Source organism: Panthera uncia (genome assembly GCF_023721935.1).
Source record: "Panthera uncia isolate 11264 chromosome C1 unlocalized genomic scaffold, Puncia_PCG_1.0 HiC_scaffold_4, whole genome shotgun sequence".
In the NCBI taxonomy this organism is placed as follows: Eukaryota; Metazoa; Chordata; class Mammalia; order Carnivora; family Felidae; genus Panthera; species Panthera uncia.
This window is the reverse complement of record NW_026057585.1, coordinates 77,280,779-77,308,773: the sequence shown is the minus strand read 5'-3', so window position 1 is coordinate 77,308,773 and position 27,995 is coordinate 77,280,779. Positions and strand designations below refer to the sequence as shown.

Here is a 27,995-nt window from a genome sequence, read left to right as displayed (position 1 = left end):
TCTACTGCCTGCACTGGAAGTCCTTTTGCTGTCTTAACATTGTATCACCATTAAAAATTGTTTTCTGGGGGCGACTGGGTGGGTCAGTTGGTTGAGCATCTGACTTCACCTCAGGTCATGATCTTGAGGTTTGTGGGTTCAAGCCCCGAATTGGGCTCTGTGCTGACAACTCAGCCTGGAGCCTGCTGTGGATTCTGTGTTTCTCTCTGTCTCTCTGCCCCTCCCCTGCTCGTGCTCTGTCTCTCAAAAATAAATAACCATTAAAAAAAATGAAAGAATTGTTTTCCATATTGGTGCCTTTTTTTTTTTTTGGACAGTGAGGGAGATAAAATTCAGAACATTGTATTATTTTGTTTCCAAACTCAGAAACCCAAGGGCTTTTAGAAAGCATAAAGGCATTGATCTGACCCCTGCCCATTTATTATTACTATTATTACTATTATTATTATTTATATATTTATTTAGAGACAGTGGGAACAGGGGAGGGCCAGAGAGAGAGAGAGAGAGAGAGAGACGTGCATACACACACACAGTCTGAAGCAGGCTCCAGGCTCTGAGCTGTTAGCACAGAGCCTGATGTGGGGCTTGAACAACCACGAACCACAAGATCATGACCTGAGCTGAAGTCAGATGTTCAACCAACTGAGCCACCCAGGTGCCCCCAGGGTCCTCATTTTTGTTCTGCCTGATTTGGTTTTTAGCATCTGGAATGTTGTAACTGCATAGCTGGGCCTGTTTCAGAACACAGAAGAAGACCAAGCAAAGAGAAGTTGCTGAATGTCTAATTAGAAGACTTTAGACTCTTATCCTCAGGGATAAGAACCAAAGTTGTATGTGTTTTTAATATGCCTGTGTGAAGTCCTTTGCTATCAATTTCTGTGTGTAGGTTTTTTTTTGGGGGGGGGGTAATAACTCAGTTTTTCTTTTCTATTTTAATAGGGCAAGATATGGGGTGCCTGGGTGGCTCAATCGGTTGAGCATCCGACTTTGGCTCAGGTCACAATCTTGCAGCCTGTGGGTTCGAGCACCGCATTGGGCTCTGTGCTGACAGCTCAGAACCTGGAGCCTTTGGGTTCTGTGTCTCCCTCTCTTTCTGACCCTTCCCTGCTTGCACTGTCTTTCTCAAAAAATGAATAAACGTTAAAAAAAAAAAAATTTGTTTTCGAAAGCCATTCTGTAAAGTCTATTTTGTAAAACTGAGTTAACTGTATAAGTTGTGATAATGATGGCTTTTCTTGAATTTTTGTAAGTTTAGTCAAGTATAGATTGGACGGGAGATTTTAAAGTACCATTTGGAGGGGTGCCTGGGTGGCTCAGTCAGTTGAGCATCTGACTCCTGATCTCAGCTCAGGTCTTAATCTCAGGGTTGTGAGTTCAAGCTCTGCATTGAACTTCAAATACTGTTTGGAGTGAGGAGGGTGCCTCAGGAAAGAGCATTTCTGCATTGCTAATTTTTTACTCTGGGGTTCTGCTTAACATTACATTTTTATCTATTTAAACATTTTTTCTCTAAATTTATTATTTTAAGTCCATATCCAATGTCGGGCTCGAACTCATGACCCTGAGATTAAGAGTCGCATGCTCTTCTGACTGAGCCAGCCAGGCTCCCCAACATTTCATTTTTAAAAATCAAAACAACATTGATTCCCTAACTCCTCCCCCTGCCCTATGGTTTAGTTAAGCAAGGCACAACCTGTAAAACCCTTGGTGGGGGCAGGTAGTTGTCTTCAGTTTTATTTCCTCTGCTTATAGATAGGTGATTATTGAAAAAAATAACATTGCAGAAATTTGTAATGTAGAAAAATAAGTTTCTTGTGTATAATGCTAGCTCTTTAGGCCAGTGTAAGCAGTTTGGGTATATAGAAGAGATTTCCATTCTCATTTGTTGTACTTGTGATTTTTTTTTTCCACCCTTTGATGCCGGTTAAAAGGTATTTCTGAATAGTAAAGGTAGACAGGAAGGAACCAAGGAGGAAGTAGAGATGAACCTCTTTGGTTTATTATGAAAGCTGAATACTTAAAACATTGTTTTAGAAGGACTTAAAGTGCAAAAGTGTATTTGTGATATTCTTGTTTTCTTGGAAAATTTGGGTGATAGTGTTGATTCTTGGGTTAATGTTGTTTTTCCTTTGTTCATAGCATAGATTTTAGCTTGCCTGTTCTCTCCCTTTGTTTCAGGATTATTTGTCACATAAGTTTTTGCTGGACATTTTACTATTAGCAAGTACAAGTTGTTTGACCATTCAGCCAGCCATATTAGGTGATTAAAGTGACCTTGAATGTAGTGCCATATTGAATGACTATAGAATGAGGAAGAGAATATTTTCATTTGTTGGCTTGTTCTCTTCCTTTTTTGCTCTGGAGGCTACTTAGTGTTGGAGGATACATCTAACATGAAAGTAGTTATAGTTATTTATTTATTCTTGAGAAAGAAAGAGAGAGGGCATGCCAGGGGCGCAGAGAGAGAGAGAGAGAGAGAGAGAGAGAGAGAGAGAATCCCAAGCAGGCCCAGCCCAGTGGGAGCGGACACAGGGCTTAATCTCACTGTAGCAAGATGATGACCTGAGCTGAAGTCAGATGTTTAAACGACTGAACCACCTAAGTGCCCCATGAAAGTAGTTTGATGAAAGTAGTTTGATAGGTTGTTTTTTGTTTGTTTGTTTGTTTGTTTTTTTGTATTTTCAGCAAAACATTTTCTGTTGCGGTGTTAGTAGAGTACGCTCATAGAGTTACATGATCTTTGGTACCTAGAGGCCTTAGTTATTAGATGCAAGGGATGAGAAATGGAAGTCCTTTTTTTGTTTATTTTTTATTTTTATTTAAAAATTTTTTAAGTTTATTTATTTTGAGAAGGAGAATGGGAGAGATTGAGAGAGAGAGAGAGAGAGAGAATGAATCCCAAGCAGGCTCTACATCAGTGCAGAGCCTGATGCAGGGGCTCAAACTCACTGAACTGTGAGGTTGTGGCCTGAGCCAAACCAAGAATTGGACTCTTAACTGACTGAGCCACCCAGGTGCCCCCCCCCCCCCACCTTTTTTTTTTAACTGGGACTCTGGGGCAAGTTGCTTATCTTTTTAGAGTATCTGTTCAATTTCAAATGGAGATAGAAATCTTAGTTTCCCATTTTTTCCACATCCTTGTCAACACTTATTTTCTGTTTGTTTGTTTGTTTTAAATGGTAGGCATTAAAACCCGTTATGTTGGCTATCATGTGCTTGTGGCTATTTGTGTATCTTAGAAGAAATGTTTATTCAAGTCTTTTGACTATTTCTCATCTTAACATTTTTGAAGCATTTTTTTTATGGTAATTTTTTTTTTTTTTTACGTTTATTTACTTTTGAGACAGAGAGACAGAGGATGAACGGGGGAGGGTCAGAGAGAGAGAGAGAGGGAGACACAGAATCTGAAACAGGCTTCAGGCTCTGAGCTGTCAGCACAGAGCCCGACACGGGGCTCGAACTCACGGAACGTGAGATCATGACCTGAGCCGAAGTTGGACGCTTAACAGACTGAGCCACCCAGGCGCCTCCCCCCCCCTTTTTTTTTTTAATTAAGTGGGCTTCATGCCCAACTTGGGGCTTGACCTCACAACTCTGAAATCAGGAGTAGCATGCTCCACTGACTGAGCCAGCCAGGCGCCCCACATTTTTGAAGCATTTTGAAGTCAGTTTCAGATGTCTGTACATTTCACATCTAAACACTTCAACATGCATATTGTTAGCTAGAGTTCAGTATTTGCTTTTGGATTCCCTTTTAGCAGGGAAAGAAGGAAAGGGAGGTAACATATACACACTGAAGTATGACCATCTTTGTAAGTGCTTGAATGGAGAGGTTTTGGGTGCCATTTCTTAACTGGAGTAGTTCACTTTTCCTCTGATTTAATGATGATGTTTGTCTTGAGTTGGATTTTTGCCAGATTAGTATTGTGACCATATAATTTATCAATTTGAAGCAGGACACCATTGAGAGAGAATGCTATTAATATGATGGGACAACAGGTGTAAAATGTCTTTAGCAAACTTAGATGTAAACTCAATCTAAATACTAAAGCACATTTATAGGTTGAGTTTTTTTTCAAAAGTAAATGTTTATTTAAGCAGTTTACATGCATTATGTCATTTAAACCTATATTTTAGGAGGTTAGTAAAGAACTTTTTGTTTTACAGATGACGCTGAGGCCCAAGGAAAGAGAGAGGATTTGAATCTAGGTGTGGCTCTAACCCTCCCCTCCTAGGCACTGTGCTATACTGCTCAGAGTAGTGGTCTAGGGAGTAGATTGGTCACTAAATTAAGACAGGGTCCTCAGATAAAATGTCTCCATTTTGTTATTGTCATGTTTATTAGATCTAAAGTTAAAATATTTAACTTTTATTCAGAAATAACAGGCTTGAATTCAGCTGACAGACTTTGTGGTTCACTGCTGCAGATAGAATGACAGAAGATGTATTTCAGAATTGACCATATTTGCTTAGCTTTTTGTATCTTTTAAAAAAGTGTTTATTTTGGGGGTGGGGGGAGAGCACGAGCTGGGGAGGGGCAGAGAGAGAGAGAGGGAGGGAGAATCCCAAGCAGGCTCCCCTCTGTCAGTGCAGAGCCCTTTGTGGGGCTCAGTCTCATGAACCATGAGATCATGACCTGAGCCAAAATCAAGAGTTGGACACTTAACCGACTGAGCCACCCAGGTGCCCCATATCTTTTCATTTTTAAAATGAAAATATACCTTTCTTTGAGAGAATTAAACAGTATGTATGTTTGACATTAATATAAAGAATATGTGAAAAATTGTACAGTTTAATATCTTATGAAACTTAACATAATCACATATTGTCATTTATTATTAAATAGTTTGGATGTGTAAAAGTGAAAACCCTGTCTCACACAAGTTTAGGCACAAATGGAACCAAAGCCCTCTAGTCTTGTGCTGTTTTCACAGTTGAATAAAACAGTGTTAGTTGAGCACACTAGAAATTCTCACATGTAGTTTTTTTTTTTAAGATTTTAAGTAATCTCTACATCCAACGTGGGGCTCGATCTCAAAACCTCAAGATCAAGAGTTGTGTGCTCTATTGACTGAGCCAGCCAGGCACCCGTCATATGTAGTTGTTTGAAACTCCATTTGAATTTGAGTTTAGCCATTTCAGTGAATAATCTCAGTAAATGGTTGGACTCTTGGCTCAGTAGCAGTGGATCTGAAATTTATTGGATGAGTGATACATAAGAGTGTCATTTAACTGTTGCAAATGCTTTGCCATAGCAGTTATGATCATTTCTTGTTTTGTTTTATGTTATTTTTAAATAGTCTTTACCCCCAAGGTGGGGATTCCAACTCACAACCCAGAGATTGAGTTGCACGCTCCACCGTCTGAGGCAACCAGATGCCCTGAACATCTCTTGATAATTTTTGAACATCTCTTTCAGAGAAGGAAACCTAATGAAAAAAATTTTTAATGTTTATTTTTGAGAGAGAGAGCATGATTGGGGGAGGGGCAGAGAGAGAGAGGGGGACACAGAATCCAAAGTAGGCTCCAGGCTCTGAGCAGTCCACACAGAGCCTGACGTGGGACCTGAACCCACGAACCGTGAGATCATGACCTGAGCTGAAGTTGGAAGCTTAACCAACTGAGCCACCCAGGCGCCCCTTAATGAAATTTTTTTAATGAATTTTTTAACATGGTTAACTCAGTGCTAACTTCCTGATAAAATCTGATACCCACACTCATCATAAATGAGGTATTTGAGTATGTGAACCATAAATGTAAATAAAGATAAGTTAGCTAATTTCAAAGTAGTCAACTGAATTATTGCTGTGGTTATTCGGAAATTAGGATTTTATGTGCTAGTCAAAAGTATACATGAGCTGTAGCTTTATGTACAGTATGTTATTCCAGCTGGAATTTTGACTTTACCCTTCTCACCTCATCTTATTCTGGTAACTAATCTGAGAGTTGCCAACAAGGAATAGAGGGCACTTTCTCAGGAGAGGATCTTTGGTTTCCTTGTTGGGTATTAAGTATCACTGCAGAGCTATAGGAATATACAGGCTTTGTATTCTGCCTTTATTCCTTTTGGTGAATAAGAAACCATTGTTCAAATATATAAATCCTGGATACACTTTTTGATGTTTGTCTCTTTATCATAAAGCATTATGTTTGCAAAACTAAGATTTTCTTAGAGTAACTCTTGAGCAATCTTAGTTTCCTGTTGAAAATATTTAAAACTTTTTCTTGACTACATTTCTTGTTACACGTTATATAGCAATTAGTGTAATTTTTTTTTTCCCTCACCCAGCAGTCTGTGCCTGAATTGGACCTGATGTGGAGTTAGGCAACATCCTAGGGATTTAGCCTGATCTCTGCTTTTCATTGTACAGCTATTTGTGTATCAGCATAGTTTTTTGGAGATGATTCTGAAAACAATTACCTTTAAGGATTTGTTTTGTTTTTTGGCAATTATGTAAACACGTTGCTGGGGAAAAAGCCCCTCCCTTCCAATTTTGTGTTTTCTTCAAACTGCCTTTTTAGAATACAGTGTGCTATGTGGTTTACATTCATCGGTTCATTTAATTCTTATGATAGATTGTAAGATTAGTGTACAGTATTTATTTTTTAGAGCTGAGGAAACTTAGATTATACACCTTGCTCAAGCCTGCAACGAAGTGGAGTCAGGATGCTAATTCAGGTTAGTTGTGTGTTTGCAACATGACTTTACCATTCTGCCTGTATTCAACAGATATCTTTATGTGCTTGTCCTTCGATGTGGAGTTGTTTCTTTTTTTTTTTATTAAAAAATTTTTTTTTGTTTATTTTTTGAGTCAGAGAAGATACAGAGTGTGAGTGGGGGAGGGGCAGAGAGAGAGGGAGACACAGAATAGGAAGCAGGCTCCAGGCTCTGAGCTGTCAGTACAGAGCCTGACGTAGGGCTCGAACCTAAGAATGGTGAGATCATGACCTGAGCTGAAGTCAGGCGCTTAACTGACTGAGCCACCCAGGTGTCCCTATGTGGAGTTGTTTCTTTGATGTGACCTTAAGAGCACTGCTTTATGAATCTTATTTCAAGCTTTAGAAGTGTTTGCAAAAATCTGTGTTTGGCCAGGAAGTTTGTGAGATATGTGGGAATACTTGTACTTCTCTGTCACTATCCTAGAGAATCTTTTTTTCCTCTAGAGACTGGGAAAGGGAGTGAATCTAAAAGGAGCACAACCAGTGTTCAGTGTTGTATAAACCTTTTCTTCATGCTTAAAAAAAAAAGCCTGCAATATGAAGGTAACCAAAAGAGTACAAAGAATAATACAAGTAGTACCTGTATATTTAAGAGATCAATTTAATTAAGAACTAAAGCTCTGCTACCACAACTGAATCTTCTAGGAATGTTCTCTCTCAACCTTGCTTCTGATTTTGGTGTTTATGATACTTGTGTGTTTTTCTAGACTTTTACTAAACATGTATGGTTTCCTAAACAAAATACCGTATTTTTTTTTTGCGTGGTTTTAAGTTTCATGTGAGTTTTTTAATTTTTTATTAAAAAAATTTTTTTAAATGTGTATTTATTTTTGAGAGAGCGAGTGAGCAAGCATGAGTAGGGGAGGGGCAGAGAGAGAGAGACACACAGAATCTGAAGCAGGCTCCAGGCTCTGAGCTGTCAGCACAGAGTCCGATGCGGGGCTCGAAATCATGAACCACAAGATCATGCCCTAGTGGGACATTCAATTCGACTGAGCCACTCGTGTGCCCCTGTGGCTTAAGGTTCTTTAACAGGTAAATGGCTAGCATCATGATGTGAAAGGATTGGGACACTGAAGACCAAGGGCTTTTTCTTTTTCTTTCCTTTTTTTTTTTAAGTGGGCTTCATACCTGGTATGGAGCCCAATGTGGGGCTTTGAATTCATGACCCTGAGATCAAGAGTTGGACACTTACTGACTGAGCCACCTAGGTGCCCCATAGACTCTAGTTTTAGGTCACCATCTTGGGTAAAACCCTTCCTTTTTGTGAGCTGTTTCCCTTCTGTAAAACTAAGGTTGTACTAGATATGATCTCTAGGGGAGTGATTCCAGTTCTTAATGCTCTGTGACTCTCCTAGTCCTAGTTGTTCAAAACTCATATTCTCTTGTGTTTTTGCCTTTAGAGTGGATTGTGATCTCTTAATCACAAGACTCTGCTCTTTGATTAAAGTCAGCTGTAGGCTGCCTTGAGGCTAACACACCCTCTGTATAGTCTTGATGGTAATGAATTTTCTCTTTATTCTCCTAGCACTTCAAGTCATAATTATTTTTTCAGATACTTATTTCATGAGATTTAGAAATAGGTCCATAAACGTTATTAAGTGCAAGCTGGCTGGAAGTTGTATTAACCAGGTTCTCAGCAGAATAATGATAATGCAAACTGAGCCGAGATAAACTCCATTGTATTATAAGCACCTGGAAAGGTACAGAGTTTCTGATCCATCTTTATGCTTTCCACAGTGTCCAGAGAAAGAAACTAAGAATTGTTTATTTATTTATTTAAAGATTGTATTTTTAAGTAATCTCTATCCCCAATGTGGGGCTTGAAGTCACAGCCCCGAGATCAAGAGTCGCATGCTGCACCCACTGAGCCAGCCAGGCACCCCAAGAATTATTTTTACTGTTGAGTGCTTGCTCTACTACTAGGAACTCTACTAAAATTTAGACGTTTTTCTCATTTAATTATTGCAGCAGCTTATGAGGTAGTATTACTCCTAATTTATAGATCAGGAAACAGGCTTACAAGAGAATGTTTTAAACTGATTTTTTTAACTTTTTATTTATTTTGACAGATAGAGAGTGTGTAAGCAGGGGGTGGGCAGAGAGAATCCCAAGCAGGCTCTGCAATGTCAGCACATAGCCAGATGTGGGACTCGATCCCACGAACCGTGAGACCAGATTAAAAAAAAAAAAATTAGATAAAAGAAAAAAACATAAAAGATCAGATTAAAAAAATTAAAAAAATGACTTGAGCCAAAGTCAAGAACTGGACGCTTAACTGACTGAGCCACCCTGGTGTTCCTTAAATTAATTTTTATGTGATTTCAGAGCTTGTAATTTTTCTTGCCACAGTATGCTGCCTAGCAAAGATGTTATTCATAGCGTGTGCTCAATGAGTATTAACTGAGTGAAATATTTGTAAAATGTTTAAAAAAATTTTTAAGTACATTGTTTTATCTTTATGATAGTCTTTTCAGAAGAGGGGACTGGCCAGTCTTGATAGGCCAAGTGAATGTCTTACTAATAGGACGTTGTCAAGGCAAGGTAACATGTTTTTGGTGATTGTGTTCCAAAATTAAAAATTCAATCAGGGAGGCGGATTAGAAGTTGGGGATAAGGAGGGTAGAAACCAGAAAGACCTCTTTTCATTGTATACTCTTGTACAGTTTGACATTTTTACTATGCGTGTACTACTAAAAAGAAAAAAACTAGGTAAAAAGAATTGAACAGTTTGCTTAGGCAAATAAAAGTTAATACTCAACTTTCACAATTCTGTACCTGCTTTTCTCTTTTTTAAAGCTGTATATACATGACAACATGGATGAACCTTGAGATACTATGCTAGGTTACATAAACTATACGTAGAAGGCAAGTCTTATTATTCCACTTACATGAAATACCTAGAGCAGTCAGATTCATAGGGTAGAGTGTTCTGCGTGGGAGAGTTATTGTTTTATGGGCACACAGTTTTAGTTTGGGAAGATGGAAAAGTTCTGGAGATGGATGGTGGTGATGGTTGTGTAACAGTGTGAATGTACTTAATACCACTGAACTGTACGCTCAGAGATGGTTAAAATGTTTAATTTTGTTTATGTTTATTTTTCCATAATAAAACAAAATATGGCTGATAATTCATTTGTTTGTCATTCAGCAGACATGTACCTAGACACTGGGGATACAGAAAGGAATTTAATTTGGTACTTGCCCTGAAGAAGCTATTAGTACTAATAATATGACACAACTAGTGGTTTTCAAGGAAAGAGAGGTTTTTTTTTTTTTTTGCTTTTTTGGTAAATTTTTTATTTTTTTCTTTTTTATTAAATTTTTAAAATTTATTTTTTATTTTTATTTTTTTACATTTATTTATTTTTGAAACAGAGAGACAAGGCACAAGAGGGGGAGGGGCAGAGAGAGAAGGAGACACAGAATCCGAAGCAGGCTCCAGGCTTTGAGCTGTCAGCATGGAGCCCAACATGGGGCTTGAACTCACAAACCGCGAGATCATGACCTGAGCCGAAGTCAGATGCCCAACCTACTGAGCCATTCAGGCGCCCCATTAAAAAAAATTTTTTTTTTTGAATGTTTATTTATTTTTGAGAGGGAGAGACAGAGCGTGAGCAGGGGAGGAGCAGAGAGAGAGGGAGACACAGAATCCGAAGCAGGCTCCAGGCTCCACACTGTCAGCACAGAGCCTGATGTGAGGCTCAAACTCACGAACTGTGAGATCATGACCTGAGCCAAAGTTGGACGCTCAACCGACTGAGCCACCCAGGTGCCCTTTTGGTAATTGTCTTTTAATGTTTATTTAAGAGAGAGTGTGCGTGCCGGATCAAGCCTGGAAGGGGTAGAGAGGGGGGGAGAGAGAATTCGAGCAGACTCCGTGCTGTCAGTGCAGAGCCCAGTACGAGGTTCAATCCTACAAACTGTGAGATGATGACCTGAGCTGAAATCAAGAATTGGATGTTCAAGGGGTGCTGGGTGGCTCCATTGGTTGGGTGTTCGACTTCGGCTCGGGTCATGATCTTGCGGTTTGTGAGTTCGAGCCCCGCGTCGGGCTCTGTGCTGACATCTCAGAGCCTGGAGCCTGCTTCAGAGTCTGTGTCTCCCTGGCTCTTGGCCCCTCCCTTGCTCATGCTTTGTGTCTCTCTCTCAAAAATAAATAAATGTTTATTAAAAAAAAAAAAAAAAGAATGGATGCTCGTGGCCCCTGGGTGGTTCAGTCAGTTAAGCATCTGACTTCAGCTCAGGTCATGATCTCGCAGTTCGTGAGTTTGAGCTCCGCATCGGGTTCTGTGCCGACAGCTTAGAGCTGACCCTCCCCTGCTCTCTGACCCTCCCTTGCTCTCTTGTGCGTGCGCTCTCTCTCTCTCTCTCAAGAATAGATAAACGTTAAAAAAAAAAAAAAACGAGTTGGACGCTCAACTTCCTGAATCACCCATGAGCCTCTTGAGGAAATAGAGGTTTAAGTTTTCAGGAAGTGGTAGCTTGTAAAAGTTTTGCATTGTGATAAAAAGATGGGAAAGTAGCTCTTAGGAATTCCCTGGCAGTTTTATCTGCTGGTTGGTCCGGAGGATTCAGGTGAGAATGTTATGTTGCCCCAAGGTACTTCTGTGTAGCCTGAAAGCTTGATTTTAAAAACTACCAATCTGGGTAGAAACTGTCAGGTGTAGGGATGACATATTGATCCCTCTCTCTCTTGTAAATTGATAACCTTGGCACAGAATAGTGGTGTCGTTTAGGCAGCCAACTCTTTCAGTCTGGGATCAAGTTTAGGCTTGGGTTTGTTGCCAGAGTTACTGCTTCTTTAAGAGGTTCTGAAGATGTATAATGGTCTTACCTTCCTAGTCTACCATAAATACAAATTCTGAATTCTTGGGAGAAGAGACACAGTCATTGTTTAATGACCACATGACTACCGATATTAGCTGGTTGAAGTCTTGTCTTTTAACTCTGGTTTTGACATTGGCCTGATTGATAATATTTATCTGTTGAGTGCTTAACATGTGCTACGTACTTTTTCAGGTACTTTACACATACATCAGTTCATTCAATTTTTGTAACAGCTCTTTGTAGCAGGAACCCATTTTACTGATGAGGAAACAGATAATGAGATTTAATAAAGTAACTTATCACAGGTGTCAAAATTACTGGCTGGTGGTGCTGGGAATCAAAGGTAGTCAGCCTTTAAGCATGTGTTTTTTTCTTATTTATTGGGCCAGTGCTTTGGAAATGGCTTTGGGATGTTGATTACTAATTGTATTTGTCTTACTATAAGTTACTAGGTACAAGGATTAAAAAATGACAGTTTTTACCATTTGAGACCCCTACGGTTTTGAGAATTACTGCTCATTAAGAGTTTATTCTTGTATGGCCATTTGTACTAAATGCCTTTGTTAATAAGCAGAGGATGTAGGGACATCTTTGTGGCTCAGTTGGTTAAGTGTCTGACTCTTGATTTTGGCTCAGGTCATGATCTCACTGTTCGTGAGATCAAGCCCCATGTTGGACTCTGTGCTGACCGCATGGAGCTTGCTTGAAATTCATTCTCTTGCTCTCAAATAAATAAAAGAAAAAGAAAAAATAAGCAAATGATGTAGAACCACAGTTGGCACACTTTTTCTCTAACGGTTCTGAAAATACTTTAGGCTTTGGAGGCCAGGAGGCAAAACTGAGGCTATTAATGTGAGTACTTAAATAACAGTAGAGAAAGCAAATGTTCTCTAAATATTTTTATTTTATTAAAAAAATTTTTTTTAATGTTTGTTTATTTATGAGAGAGAGTGGGAGGGGGTGCGCAGAGAGAGGGAGTCAGAGGATCTGAAGCATAGTTCTTTCATACTGACAGCAGAGAGCCTGGCGGGGGGCTTGGACTCATGAACCGTGAGATCATGACCTGAGCTGAAGGTGAATGCTTAACCAACTGATCCACGTGGGCACCGCTATTTTATCTTTTTTTAAAATGTTTATTTATTTGGAGAGAGAGAGCATGTGTGAGAGTGTGAGAGGGGCACAGAGAGAGGAAGAACTCCAAGCAGTCTCCACAGGCAGTGCAGAGCCTTACCTGGGGTGCGTTCTCATGAAGTGTGAGATCATGACCTGAGCTGAAATCAAGAGTTGAATGCTTGACTGAGCTACCCAGGTGCTTCCTTTTTATAAGTATCTCTGTACCCAGTATGGGGCTTGAACTCACGACCCCGAGATCAAGAGTTGCATGCTCTACCAACTGAGCTAGCCAAGCGCCCTGAGAAAACAAATATTTCATTGGCAGAATTCAAAATATAATAGTTGAGTACAGTTGTTGTAAGGCAGCTTTGTTACAAGAGTGGAATTCACTTTGGGGGATACCATTTCGTGTCACTGGGGTTCAAAGTTAGCTTTACCTATCGACATGGATGGCAAGTGTTCATTTGTTCATGCAGAAATCTGTAGTGAAGATTTCACATATGTGTCTTTGAAAATGTCTTTACACAGACAGGTACTGCCAAATATTAATATTAATCCATAAGCATATGATTTTTTTGAGCATATGGTTTATTTGGGCACATTCATCATTTGGAAGGCAATTACAGAATTCTGTTAGATTCATTTCTTGATATTTGCCTTTTTGTATGCCATTAACACTGCAAAGCATTCATTTCCAGTGGAAGATTAGATGGAAGCTGCTGCTGCTTTTTTTAAAATAGGCTCCGTGCCCAGCATGGAGCCCAGTGTGTGGCTTGCACTCAAGATCCTGATATCAAGAGTCAGATGCTTAACCCACTGAGCCCACTTCTTTTTTTTTTTTTTTTTTAAAGATTTTATTAAACATTTTTTTAATGTTTATTTTTGAGAGAGAGACAGCATGCAAGCAGAGGAGGGGCAGAGAGAGAGGGAGACACAGAGTGAATCCGAAGCAGGCTCCGAGCCATCAGCACAGAGCCTCAAGTGGGGCCCGAACTCATGAGACATGAGATCATGACCTGAGCCGAAGTTGGATGCTCAACCGACTAAGCCACCCAGGTGCCCCATTAAAGATTTTTTAAAATAATCACACCCAACGTGGGGCTCAAACTCACAATCCTGAGAACAGGAGCCACAGGCTCCACTGGCTGAGTCAGCCAGGCGCCCCTAGATGGAAACTTCTCAGTTTCACAGACAGATTTTCAAAGATGGAGATTTACTTTGCACTTTAATTAAGATTGGAAATATGCTGGAAGTGTAGTTTGAGTTAAAATATGTCTGCTTCAGATTTTTGTGGGAACAGAGAGATCTCATTGCTTGTGTTAACTTTTGACAGTACAGGAAGTGAATGAAATAATTTGACATTACTTGAAGCTAAAACAGCGTTTACTTAAAAAAATTTTTTTAAGTAAAAAAATTTTTTTAAGTAAAATAAAAAATTTAAGTTTATTTTTGAGAGAGAGACTGAGAGAGAGAGTGTATGTGTGTGTGTGCACATGATCGAGGGAGAAGCAGAGAGGGAGACACAGAATCTGAAGCAGGCTGTAGGCTCTGAGCTGTCAGCACAGAGCCTGGTGGCGGGCTCGAACTCACCAACCGTGAGATCATGAGCTGAAGTCGGACGCTCAGCCGACTGAGTCATCCAGGTGCCCATGTTTACTTTTGTTCAAATTAATTTGCCATAGTAATCATTCCCATAAAAATGCTATTTTGCCTTATAACTTTTTATTGAATTCATTAAGAAACATTAGCAAGTCTGCAATAAAAGTTAATTTTCAAAGCTTTTCAGTATTCAATAATAATGTTGAAGGGTGGTTTTTTAAGAAAAAATTCAGATTAAAAAAAATTACAACTAGTGGTGCCTGGGTGGCTCAGTTGGTTGAATGTCCAACTCTTCATTTCTGCTCAGGTCATGATCTCACGCTCTTAAGATGCAGCCCCACATCCTGCTCTGCTCTGGGTATGGAAACTGCTTGAGATTCTCTCTTCCTCTCCCTCTGCTCCTCCCCGGCACATGCTTTCTCTCTCTCAAAAAAAAAAAAAAAAAAAAAAAAATCACAGTAAAATTTTACTGCTGCTAAGCCATTGAACTGCTGTTGGTAGTGCAAATCAGGATCCACCTTCTATTTCTGACAAAAACTCACAAAACTGACAATGGTTAAATCTACAAAAGTGAATTGAGAGTGAATGGAGGTTACTCTTGACAATACTGGCTCAACATGTAATGAAAAGTTTTTTGCAGAGTACCTGCTGGTGAATAGTACAGTGAATAACCATATGCTTGAAGTACCTTACATTTTCACAAGCTCTGTAAATTTATCCAATTATGCTCTTCTCTAGACATGTTTTTACTACGGTCATTTGTGACACATCTTAGCAGATTCAAATTCAGGTTGTATTAGTGTTCTTTCAGTGTCTTTGAAAAGTTCTTACCTGTAGTTGTTCCCCATAGACTATTCATAGAGGCTAACTCTTCAGTTAGTTCACACTGGGCATTGACCTTCTCCAGTAAAAAGCTAAGCAGTGTCAATAATTGTTGAATCAAGAACCAAGGAACACCACTGAAATCACTCCTCCACCCCACCCTCCCCCCCCTTGGCAAATGTTCTATTGTTGAGTAGTTTCAGATTTACAGAAAATCTGAGAAAATAGTACAAAAGGTGCCCATATACCCGTACCCCTGTTAGCAGAGTAGTATGGTACACTGGTCCCAACTAACAAACCAGTGTTGATGCATTCTTGCTAACTGAAGTCCATACTTTGTTCACATTTTCTTAGTTTATACCTAATAACCCTTTTCTGTTCCAGGATCACATCTAGGATATATATTTAGTTGTCATGTCTCCTTAGACTCCCCTTGGCTGGTACACCTTTTCAGACTTTTATTATTTTTGGTGACTTTGGCAGTTTTAAGGAGTTAGATACTTTGCTAGTTTTGAGGAGTTAGATACTTTGTAGAATGTCCCTCGGTTGGAATGTTTCTCATGATTAGACTGGTGTTAATGGGTTTTGGTGATAAAAGACCACAGAGATGAGGTATCATTTTCATCACGTCATATATATAAGGAGTACATGCTATCAACATGGTTTATTGATTTGTTTCTTATTTTATTTTTTAAAATTTTTGTTAATTTTTTTCATGTTTCTTCATTTTTGAGAGAGAGAGACAAAGTGTGAGCAGGGGAGGGGCAGAGAGAGAGAGGGAAACACAGAATCTGGAGCGGGCTCCAGGTTCCAGGCTGTCAGCACAGAGCCCAGCGTGGAGCTTGAACCCAGAAACGATGAGATCATGACCTGAGCTGAATGAAGTCAGTCACTCAACTGACTGAGCCACCCAGGCGCCCCTGGTTTTTTTTTTTTGTTTGTTTGTTTAATTAAGAAAGGTTTTTTGGGGGAGAGAGAGTGCGTGCACAGGAGGGTCAGAAGGAGAGGTGAGAGAGAGTCCTAAGCAGGAGGTGCACACTGTCAGTGAGGAGCCCATCCTGAAGCTCGAACCGATAAACCCTGAGATCATGACCTGAGCTGAAATCAAGTTGCATGCTCAATCGGCTGAGCTACCCAGGTGCCCCCATACTGTAATTTTGGAAGGAAATCACTTAGCTCACCCCACTCCACTTAAGGAATGGAGGAGAGCTATGTTCCACCTTCTGGAGGGTGAAATATACATAAATTATTTGGAATTCTGCACGATGATTGGTTTATTTTCATCCATTTATTTAAATCCATATAGACTCATGGATATTGTATTCTTTGAGTTATCCACGACTACATTTTGATCAATTTTTTTTCTGATTTGACTTGAAAACTCATTTGGGCAGGAATGTCCTTTTGACGTACACATTATGGTGTATTGTTTGTTATGCAGTCCTTGCTTTCTGGCACTACAAGATATTCCAGGCTTATCCAGTGTATTCCTTGCCTCAGCCCTAGAGTCCGTCACTTCTCCCAGAAGCCTTTGTTTCTTTTATTCTTTGTTTCTTTTATTGTTTATTTATTTCTATTAGAAATCAAGGTCTGGGGGCACCTGGGTGGTTCAGTCAGCTGGGCGTCTGACTCTTGATTTCGACTCAGGTCTTGATCTCATGGTTCGTGGAATTGAGTCCCACGTCAGGCTTTGCGTTGATGGTGTGGAGCCTGCTTGGAATTCTCTCTTTCCTCTCTCCCTCTCTCTTTCTCTCCTCCCCCTGCTTGTGCTCTCTCTCTCTAAATAAATAAATGTTAAAAAAGAGTCAAGGTCTGGTGCTAGGTGTATTCATTGCTGCTGGGATGTTATTGCTCATAGGTCTTTCCAGCTGACAAAGGAAAGGTATGTATGTATACGTAATCGGAAATGTGTGTATAATACATTTTGTATACATAGAGAAGTATCTAAATATTTCTGATGTTTCTGTGCGTATTCATTTGTATCTGTCTAAACAGGAGTTTATATTGGTATCTCCACTTTTAATAATTTTAGTTTTAAAGATTTTATTTTTAAGTAATCTCTACACCCAACCTGGGGCTCAAACTCAACAACCCCAAGATCAAGAGTTGTGTGTGGTACTGAGCCAGCCAGGCGCCCCTTGATAGCTCCACTTCTAAGCCAGTACCGTTGGATCATTCTAGCCTTTCCCTCCTTTCTTGTCTGTGACGTCCGATTCCCAACAGTGAGAAATTTGGTTCTCGCCATTTGCCATCCATTTATTTACTATAATTCCACTATACATGTGTAATTGTTTAAGAATCGTTACCCCATACCCCCATGGGGAACAACTTTAACAACTAGAATACAGTGGTTATGTGCAGTTCCTTTTGTTGTTAGTTTTCCCTGTTCCACTCCTTTCATAGTTACTTAGGTCAGCTTCTTTTCCCTCCACTTACTTTATTTTTTAATTGACTACTAATGTTGCTCCTATTGTCCTCAACCCTTACAGTCAAAAGGCTAATAGTCTTAAATGAGTTCATTTTCTTTCTTTCTTTTTTTAAATTTTATTTTTTTAGATTTATATCCAAATTAGTTAGCATATAGTGCAACAATGATTTCAGGAGTAGATTCCTTAATGCCCCTTACCCATTTAGCCCATCCCTCCTCCTACACCCCCTCCAGTAATCCTCTGTTTGTTCTCCATATTTATGAGTCTCTTATGCTTTGTCCCCCTCCTTGTTTTTATATATTTTTGTTTCCCTTCCCTTATGTTCATCTGTTTTGTGTCTTAATGTCCTCATATGAGTGAAGTCATAGGATATTTGTCTTTCTCTGACTAATTTCACATAGCATAATACCCTCTAGTTCCGTCCATGTAGTTGCAAATGGCAAGATTTCATTCTTTTTGATTGCCGAGTAATGCTCCATTGTGTGTATATATATTCTCCACATCTTCTTTATCCATTCATCCATCGATGGACATTTGGGCTCTTTCCTTACTTTGGCTATTGTTGACAGTGTTGCTGTAAACATTGAGGTGCATGTGTCCCTTCGAAACAGCACACCTGTATCCCTTGCATAAATACCTAATAGTGCAATTGCTGGGTCGTAGGGTAGTTCTATTTTTAATTTTTTGAGGAACCTCCATACTGTTTTCCAGAGTGGCTGCGCCAGTTTGCATTCTCAGTGAGTTCACTTTCTATGGACACATTTCTTTGGCTGCTGCCACAAACATGATTGGATCAACCCACTAAATAAATGGCTTTCCTTGTTAAGCTGACAAATGAACCACTCAGAAACTTACTTTGGTTGTAGCTTCATTTTTTTTTTTTTTTAATTTTTTTTTTAACGTTTATTTATTTTTGAGACAGAGAGAGACAGAGCATGATCAGGGGAGGGGCAGAGAGAGAGACACACACAGAATCTGAAACAGGCTCCAGGCTCTGAGCTGTCAGCACAGAGCCCGACGCGGGGCTCAAACTCACGGACCGTGAGATCATGACCCGAGCTGAAGTCGGACGCTCAACCGACTGAGCCACCCAGGCGCCCCTGTAGCTTCATTTTTATTTTTTGTTTTTGTGAAGGTTTTCTGTTGTGATGAGATACTCGTTTTAAATTTTTTGTTTGTTTTTGAGAGAGGGAGAGAGAGAGAGAAACATGAGTTGGGGAGGGGCACAGAGCGACAGAGACATAGAATCCGAAGTGAGCTTCAGGCTCTGAGCTGTCAGCACAGAGCCCAACACGAGGCTTGGGCCCATGAGCCGCAAGATCATGACCTGAGCTGAAGCTGAACGCTTAACTGAGCCACCCAGGTGCCCCAAATTTTCTAATCTTCCTAACAAAATTCTGTGAAATGGGATTATTGTGATGAGTTCTTAGTTTGGTAATGTTGATGGATATTGTTTTCTTGGTACAGCCATGGTGCTTTTTCATAATAGACGGTGTTTTGCCATATAAGTTGTTAAAATAATCCATACTTCACACTTGCCCTTCCTTAAATGGGTAACATTCAAAGTCCACTTTTGTCATCGTTTTTTTTTAATGTTTGTTTTGGGGAGAGAGAGTGCATGTGTGTGCACGCGCACACATACGTGTGGGAGGGTTAGGGGCAGAGAGAGAGGGAGACAGGTTCTGAAGCAGGCTCTGCACTAACAGCGCAGAGCCCGATGTGGGGCTTGAACTCATGAACCATGAGATCATGACCTGAGCTGAAGTCGGACGCTTAACCAACTGAGCCACCCAGGTGCCCTGGCTTCTTGTTTCAACCATCTGGATATACACTGGTAATTTAAAAATAATAATAAAATGTAATATGACAGAATGCATGGTACTTTTGAACTACTCTTGGGCTATAACCACTTCACTGAAATTTGTAGTAGTGCGAAGTGGTAAGACCACTATGTGCAGTCTCTCTTGCAACTACTCAACTCTGCTGTTGTGTGAAAGCAGCTATCTGTAAACGAAGGAATGTGGCTCTGTTCCAATAAAACTGTTCATAGATGCTGAAGTTAAAATTTCATAGAATTTTCACACATCCTGAAATACTCTTTTTTTCAACCATTAAAAAATGTAGAAATCATTCTTAGCTTGTGGGTGGTAAAAAAAAAAAAAAAAAAAAAAAGTTGGGCTAGATTTGGTCTGAGTGCATCATTTGCTGACCCCTTAATGTAGAAGCCTCTGCATACATGACCCATTTGGAAGTATCTCTCTTTCCAAAGCCATATGTAGTAATGTCACCAGCCTTGGATTCATTGTCCATATTCTGATTGATGCCATGGAAGGAACTTAAAGCAGACATTGCACAGTTTTCTGTGCTAGAACACTAAAGGTTTATTTGTCAGCTGTCATAATCTCCTCAATCCCTACTATTTTTTTCAAGGGGAAGTAGCTAATGTTAAATATTGTTCTTTGGTGGATACTTTGGGTAAACTCGATTAGAAGACACTGTGCTCCTTTGTTCACTTTTACTGGTATCCTCGTGCTGTTTTAGTCTTTAGGGTAGTACACATGCAAGTAATGCCTGGTGGTTTAAAGGAGACTAGCTCTGAACTCCGGTTCATAGGAGCATGCACGGTCATCTTTGTGTTTTCTTTATGTTCTTAATCTCAGTAAAAGATTACTGTGGGTGCCTGAGGTGAGATAAGAAAAAAAAATTAAGTCTTCAACCATAGCGGGGTACAAATTCTACGGTCCTAAGAATATTAGTGTTTATCCTTTGGTCGGGTTTAGGAACTGTGTTGTAACTCAAGGTCTGGTAATATCTGGAACACGGGAGTCTTCCGAGATACCCTCTAGTCTAAGCCACTCCTGTCCTTTACCTGGATTATTATAGGCAATATCTCCCAATTTCTTCTGACCTTGCTACACTCAGTAGCCAAAATGATCCTTTTAAAACATAATTCTCAGCATGTTAACTCTTCCACTGAAAACACTCCAGTGGCTGCCCACATTATCCAGAAGAAAACCAAAGTCCTTAAAATGGCTTGCAAGGCCCTATCTGTTCACCCATGTCTCTGTGCCCCCAACTTCCTCCTAGAATGTAAGCCCCAGAAATGAAGAGATTTTTAGACTGTTGAAACACCATTGTCTAGGATAGTGCCTGGCAATGTGGTAGGTACTTAATAAATTTTTGTTTGGTAAGTGGACATTTCGAAGGGAAATTGTGTAGAAGGGGAAAAGCTATATTGTTGGCAGTGTCAGAGTGTCCCAGCTAATAGTCTACTGGTATTTGACCAAGGGAGGTTTAGAGACAAGCTGCAAAGTATGACTATGTCCAGATGACACAGGACGAGTTGGGGAGGGCACATAAAAACTGGTGGCAGGGGTGACTCAGGGCTTCATGTGTCTCCTCACTGTCACAGAATAACTAAGGGCTAGGTCCTTAGATTTGCTTCTCCACCCATTGCAACAGTGGAAGATTGAAGACTTGCTGGGGTGATAAAATTCTTTCCAGTGTCCAAGAGGAGGTTGATTAATAGGAAAGAAACACGATGGGGTAGTAAAATGGAAGGAAGGGGATGTGTGTGTGTGTGTGTGTGTGAGTGAGAGAGAGAGAGAGCGAGCGAGCGTGAGCGAACTATTTGGTTAGAATCATAAGGATGGGTATATTGGATCAGTCCGTTTCTTTAATTCAGTGCATTACAGATTAAGCGGTTCTCAATCCTGGAGCAGTCATTGGGATTTCCCTGCAGCTGACTGATATGAGCACCTGTGCCTTTGCAGTTAAAAACAAGGAAATTTTGGCTGATGTAACCTAGGAATGCGTTCTAAGAATAAGCCGCAAGAATATATGGAAAAATATTTTGCAAGAAAGTTTTTTAAAGTGCTGTGTTTTTACCATTTATCAACTAAGATGTAAACGCTGTCATTATTTTGGTAAAGTGTCTGATGGAATACTAATTTTGTCTTAGTAAAATTGTCATCCTGTTTTAAGAGTAGGTTTTTATTGCCACTTCCTAATGTTAATTACGCGTTTACTTTTGGCATCGGTCAAGATTTTATTGCTTGGGTTTTCAGTTTACTAAGCAAATACATATCATTGTTAGGTATATAGAGTTTGCAGCCCTTTGAGGAAAATTGACATTGGTGGATACAATGAGATGAATCTAAGTGGAGACACACCTAGGGTAACAACAAGAAGCAGTACCTAACTCAGCCTGAGTGCACCAGGGGCAGCTTGCTGGGGGAGGAGACCCCTGTAGGAGTGAGTAGGAGTTTGGTTGGTGGGAGGGGAGGAGGCATTCGAGGCTGAGGGTTCCACATGTACCAAGAGACCATAGCTTAAGGAAATACATTCCTTTCTTTCCTGGCTAATTGGGCAAGGATTCTGCTATGTGCAAACTACAGATTTCATAGAAAGTTAAGGAGTGTGTCCTTAATTGAGTGAATGCTGAATAAGTGAAAAAAAGAGATTGTTAAGACTGCATCTTCAGATTATTTGAATTTTGAGTGCTTCCTACTGTATAGCAATGTGAACAAATGATAAAGCTTTAATAATGTAGGAGTAAGGACATTAACTACATACTTGCTGATCTTGGAACTTTGTTTTCCTATTTGTTTTGGATAACACTACATAGCTTTGATATATGGCCATGTTAGTAATGTTTAGATAGGGGAATATTTAAACCACTGGATCAGGAGGGTTCTCTTGTGCTTTGAGGGATGAGGATGGGGAGTTGTTTTAACTTGAAATGTATCTGTTAAATTCACTTTGGCATACCTCAGTTAAGTTTTTTTTGTTTCAAGTAATCTAAATCTTCTGAAGTAATTCTCCAGGTTAAATTACGGAGTTTGCCAGTCAGTCTTTCATAATGCAAATTGTAGCACCTGAAACACTGCCAGTGAGAGTATCAGGATACAAGAGGAAGGTTTTAGCTTTCCATTCTGCAGCCTTACTCCAGGGGGTTGGATGCATGAAAACGTGTGTGAGACAGACAGAAGACCCCTGGGCCAGCATTCTTTGAGAAAGAAACCTGTGTCCACTGGGAGTGAAGTTGAGGGTTAAAGTAGAGGTTTTGTTGGGCGCCTGGGTGGCTCAGTTGGGTAAGCGTCCGTTCAGCTCAGGTCAGGATCTTACAGTCCGTGAGTTCGAGCCCCGTGTCGGGCTCTGTGCTCCCCTGCTCATGCTGTCTCTCTCTGTCTCAAAAATAAATTAAAAAATTTTTAAAAAGTTAAAAAAAAAAAAGTAGAGGTTTTGTTTAGAGATTTCTAGTATCTGTATTTCAGGATACAGTCTGCAAGGTTTGTTTGGGTAAGTGTCTTATCACTGCTTGTTTCTTCTCGTTCCAGAATAGTATCCTGACTTTGTAAATTGGAGAAGCCAGTGACACTGCCAGTGTTCTTTTCAGGTAGTGTCTTTGGGATCCGGTGCAAGTCGAATCATTGTTTAAATAAGGTAAATGCATGGTGGTAAAAGGAACTAATAATTATTTCATTGGCTTATAAAACCAGTCTTGTGTTAAGAGGTAAGGAATCGAGAAGATTCCTTACTGGAAGTCCTGGGTTCTTATTAAGCAGTGCTTATTTTTCAGCTTAATAAACTGCAACAAGATGATAAAGTAGTTCTGCTCTCCTCTCTGATTCTATTCTGAGTTGTAGAATCGGCACTTACCTTTTTTATTTTAACTAACTTTTGAGTCCTTTAATAACGTATGTTTATTCATTAGGAAATACTGAAAAAAATCATCCATAAACTTGACGTATGTATAATCATTGTTAATATTTTGGTGAATAGTCTCCTTCCATGCATGTGTTATTTGGATGTGTGTGTGTTTAACAAAACCGGGGCTGGACTTTTTTTGTCTCACCTGGTTCTTGTTAACAAGAGCAAGTCTTTCCCTGTTTGCATTTTTAAGTGACTCATGGCATTTCATCATCATGGATGTGCCATATAATTTAAAATTACCTAACTAGTTCCTTTTTGGTAGACATTTAGGCTTTTCTCGCATTTTTCTCTGTCTTGGATAACTGTGTAATAGACATGAATAAATTCATGAATGCATTTGATTTCCTTAACTTTAGAAAGCATTTTATATGTTGTACTTTTTTCTTTTTATTAACGTACAAAAACCCTTTCTAGTCCCTAACGCAGTCACTTCCAACTCTACCATTTCTTTTGATATTGCCTTTAAGTAATAAGCTTATTTTGCTGCTTACTGATTTTCTAGTTTTTGGTATTATGTGTTACCTCCCCACCTTGGATAGTAGTGGTTTCTAGTACAGTCCTAATTGGCTAGTATTCACTGTTGACAGTATTATGGTTGTGTACAGCTTATTCACAGCCAAGTCATGTTACATGCTATGGTTAATTTTCCTGTTCTGCATAACTTTTCATTTTCTTAAAAAAAAATTTTTTTAATGTTTATTCATTTTTGAGAGGGAGAGATAGAGTGCAAGTGGGGGAGGGGCAGAGAGAGAGGGAGACACAGAATTGGAAGCAGGCTCCAGGCTCTGAGCTGTCAGAACTCACGAACCATGAGATCGTGACCTGAGCTGAAGTCAGGCACTTAACTGACGGAGCCACCCAGGCGCCCCTTGCATGACTTTTTATTTTCTCTGTTGCTAATAAAGATCTTTTTTTTTTTGGTCTGTTTTGCTTAATTTCTATTTTTCCTCAGTTATTCCTCTTTAAACTCTACCCAGAAGTGTAAATCTTCCTTGATACTTTAAATGTTTTAGCTATATGACAAATTTTATCTTCCTGGAGATACCTTCTAATCTGCTCCATTCTGGATATTCTCAAGGTAGCTGCCCAGCGGTCATACCTGCTGTCTCAGCATCATCATCCTCATGATTTTTCCTGTGTCTCTTGTGCTAGATCCCATTATCTTTTCCCACATCCTTTCCTTCTTGATTGAATCTCGTTTTGAAGAAGCGCCATTCTCCGTTGGCTTTCTGAGAAAAGGGTACACAAGAGGTAAATTGTTTAGACATACGTGTCTAAAAATGCCTTTATTCTGCCTTAATATTGATTATTAGTTTGGCTGGGTTTAGAGTTCTAGTTGGAACATAATATTCCTTCAGATTTTTAAGATCCTGTTCTATTGCCTGTTGGCTTTCACTGTTGATGAGATGTAAGTTACCTTTGACCCCTGAAACTTCAGAACTTCTCTTTCTCAGCTTTCTGAAATCTTATGACGATGTTCTTGGTGTGGCTGTTTTCATCTAATGTGCTGGACTCTTAATGGACTGAAACTTAAAAGTTCCCCAGTTCCGGGAAATTTTCAGGAATTATGTTGTTGATTTTTCAACATAATCAACACAATTTTTCAAGAATTCAACATAATTTTTCAAGATAATCCTGTAAATTGTCTTTTTTTCTACTACTTCCATCTCTTTATTTTCTGGGTTGCATTTTTTAACCTTTGTTGTTTTTATCATTTATGTTCGTGTGTGTGTGTGTGTGTATATATATATATATATTTTCACATTCATCAGCTTTTTTCTTGTTGAGAGAGAGTGTGCACGAGTGGGGGAGGGGGCAGTGAGGGAGGGAGAGAGGGAATGAGAGAAAGAGAGGGAGAATGAAAATCTTAAGCAGGCTCCATGCTCAGCACGTGGCCCCACATGGGGCTCCATTCCACAACCCTGGGATCATGACCTGAGCTGAAATCAAGAGTCAGACACTCAATAGACTGAGCCACCCACCCAGATGCCCCTTATCAACTGTTTAAAAAAGTAATCTCTGTCCAGCATGGGGCTTGAACTCACGACCTCAAGATCAAGAGTTGCTGTACTGACAGAGCCCACCAAACACCCCCATATTCATCAATATCTTTATTTACTCAGTTCTTCATATAACTCTAAACAACCGCAGTCCCTACAAAAATATAGTTATGCACTTCATATATATGCAGAAGCTTGTGTCTTCAAGACAAGCTGGAAATCATTTTTTTTGTTTTGTTTTGTTTTTAAATTTTGAGAGGGTTGAGGAGGGGCAGAGAGAGAGAGAATCTGGAGAAGCAGGGCTTGATCTCACAAACCGTGAGATCAAGACCTGAACCAAATCCAGAGCCAGACACTTAACCAGACTGAGTCCCCCAGGCAGTAGTTAGTTCTTAAATTGTCCCATGTGAGTCAGAGATTCCAGCTGCAGTAAACTACAAACCTTCCTTCCCACCTCTTATGAAGGCTTTTCAATTTACTGACATCATGGATGATGATATTTATTTTATAGTGGTAAGAACATTTAAGATGAGATCCATCCTCTTAACAAATTTTTAAGCATACGGTACATTATTGCTGACTGTAGGTACAGTGTTGTACAACAGATTTCTAAAGCTTATTTATCTTACGTAACTGAAACTTGATGTGCTTGATTAGTACCTGCCCATTTCCCTCTCCCCCCAGCGCTCTGACAACAGCCATTCCACTCTGAATCAGTGAGTGTGTCTGTTTTAGATACCTCATATAAATGGAATCAGGCAGTATTTGTCTTTTTGTGACTGGCTTATTTTACTTAGCGTAACGTCCTCAAGGTTGGTCCATGTTGGCACACATTGCAGAATTCTTTTTTTTAAGGCTGAATAGTATTCCATTGTATGTATATACCATGTTTTCTTTATCCATTCACCTGTTGTTGATGGACATTTAGATTCTTTCCCATCTTGGCTATTGTGAATAGAGCTTCAGTGAATGGGAGTGCTGACATCTCTTTGAGGTCTAGATTTTGCTGCTTCTGGATAAATACCCAGAAGTGGGATTGCTGAACATGTGTTCTTACATGTTTAGTTTTCAAGAGCTCCCTTTTGTTCTCTGCAGCAGAGAGGTGAAATAGTTTAGTATTTAAGATTGTGGATCATTTCCTCGTGTAAAATGTGGGTAATAATAGTGTGTACCTCATAGCAGTGTTGTAAGCTCAGTGAATTAATGTATGTGAAGCATTTAGAGAAGTGCCTGGTTATTTTTTTTTATTATTATTACTATATTCCTGTCCGCTTATGATGGATAGAATATCTTTTATCTCTGAGAAAATTAATAAATAGGCTTACATAGGCTTATCAAATAGACAGTAATATTTTCTTTATTTTTCAATTTAAAAAAATTTTTTTTTAATGTTTATTTATTTTTGAGAGAGACAGAATGCGAGTGGGTTGGGGCAGAGAGAGAGGGAGGCACAGAATCTGAAGCAGGTTCCAGGCTCTGAGCTGTCAGCACAGAGCCCGATGTGGGGCTCGAACTCACAGACTGTGAGATCATGACCTGAGCTGAAGTTGGACACTTAACGGACTGAGCCACCCAGGTGCCCCTTAAATTTAAAAAAAAAAAAAAAATTTTTTTTTTAACGTTTATTTATTTTTGAGACAGAGAGAGACAGAGCATGAACAGGGGAGGGTCAGAGAGAGAGGGAGACACAGAATCGGAAGCAGGCTCCAGGCTCTGAGCTGTCAGCCCAGAGCCCGACGCAGGGCTCGAACTCACGGACTGCGAGATCATGACCTGAGCCGAAGTCGGACGCTTAACCGACTGAGCCGCCCAGGCGCCCCTAAATTTTTTTTTTTTAATGTTTATATTTATTTTTGAGACAGAGCAAGACAGACCATTGAACGGGGGAGGGGCAGAGAGAGAGGGAGACACAGAATCTGAAGCAGGCTCCAGGCTCCGAGCTGTCAGCACAGAGCCCGATGCGGGGCTCGAACTCTCAACCATGAGATCATGAGCTGAGCCGAAGTAAGACGCTCATCCGATTGAGCCACCCAGGCGCCACTGACACTAATATTTTCTAATGGCTTTTTTACCTGTCTTTAATATATCAGGAGTTTTATTATTGTTTATGTTAAGAAGAAGGAATCTAACTTTTTGTGCCAAATTGTTATAAGTTGTCCTGACTACTGATTTATCCTTTTTATCTAGTGATTTGAAAAGCCACCTTTGTAAAGGGTGTCTGACAGGGTATATTTCTAAAATTTTTTTTTTTTTTTTTTTTTAACATTTATTTGTGAGAGAGTATGAGCAGGGGAGGGAGAGAGAGAGAGGGAGACACAGAAAGCAAAGCAGTCTCCAGGCTCTGAGCTGTTTGTTAGCACTGAACCCAACGCAGGGCTTGAACCCACGAACTGCGAGACCATGACCTGAGCTGAAGTCGGACACTTAACCAACTGAGTTACCCAGGTGTCCCTGACAGGGAGGGTATATTTCTAAACTTTTTTTTTTTAAGTTTTTTGTTTGTTTGTTTATTTATTTTGAGAGAGAGCTCACGCACGCACATATAAGCAGAGGAGGGACAGAGAGAAGGAGAGACAGAATCCCAAGCAGGCTCTGCACCATCAGTGTGGAGCCCAGTGTGGGGCTTGAACTCATGAACTGTGAGATCATGACCTGAGCCGAGATCAAGAGTTAGATGCTTAACTGACTGCGCCAGCCAGGCGCCCTGAAACTTTGTATTTTGTTCCATTTATTTCTCTAATCTTGTACTGATGCTCAGTGTTTTTAT

At 39.8% G+C, this 27,995-nt stretch overlaps 1 protein-coding gene across 3 annotated transcripts in view; it reads left to right on the top strand.

The window, feature by feature from the left end:
- The window catches only part of THRAP3 (thyroid hormone receptor associated protein 3), a 76,071-nt gene that overhangs the window by 4,225 nt on the left and 43,851 nt on the right, over positions 1 to 27,995 (top strand). For 2 of the 3 annotated variants that reach the window (XM_049617499.1, XM_049617500.1), the window contains exon 2: positions 22,853 to 22,958. The exons of the other annotated variant lie outside the window; for it this stretch is intronic. The gene's annotated coding sequence lies outside the window, so the exon portion shown is untranslated. The remainder of the gene's footprint in view (positions 1 to 22,852; positions 22,959 to 27,995) is intronic. 3 annotated transcript variants of the gene reach the window in all.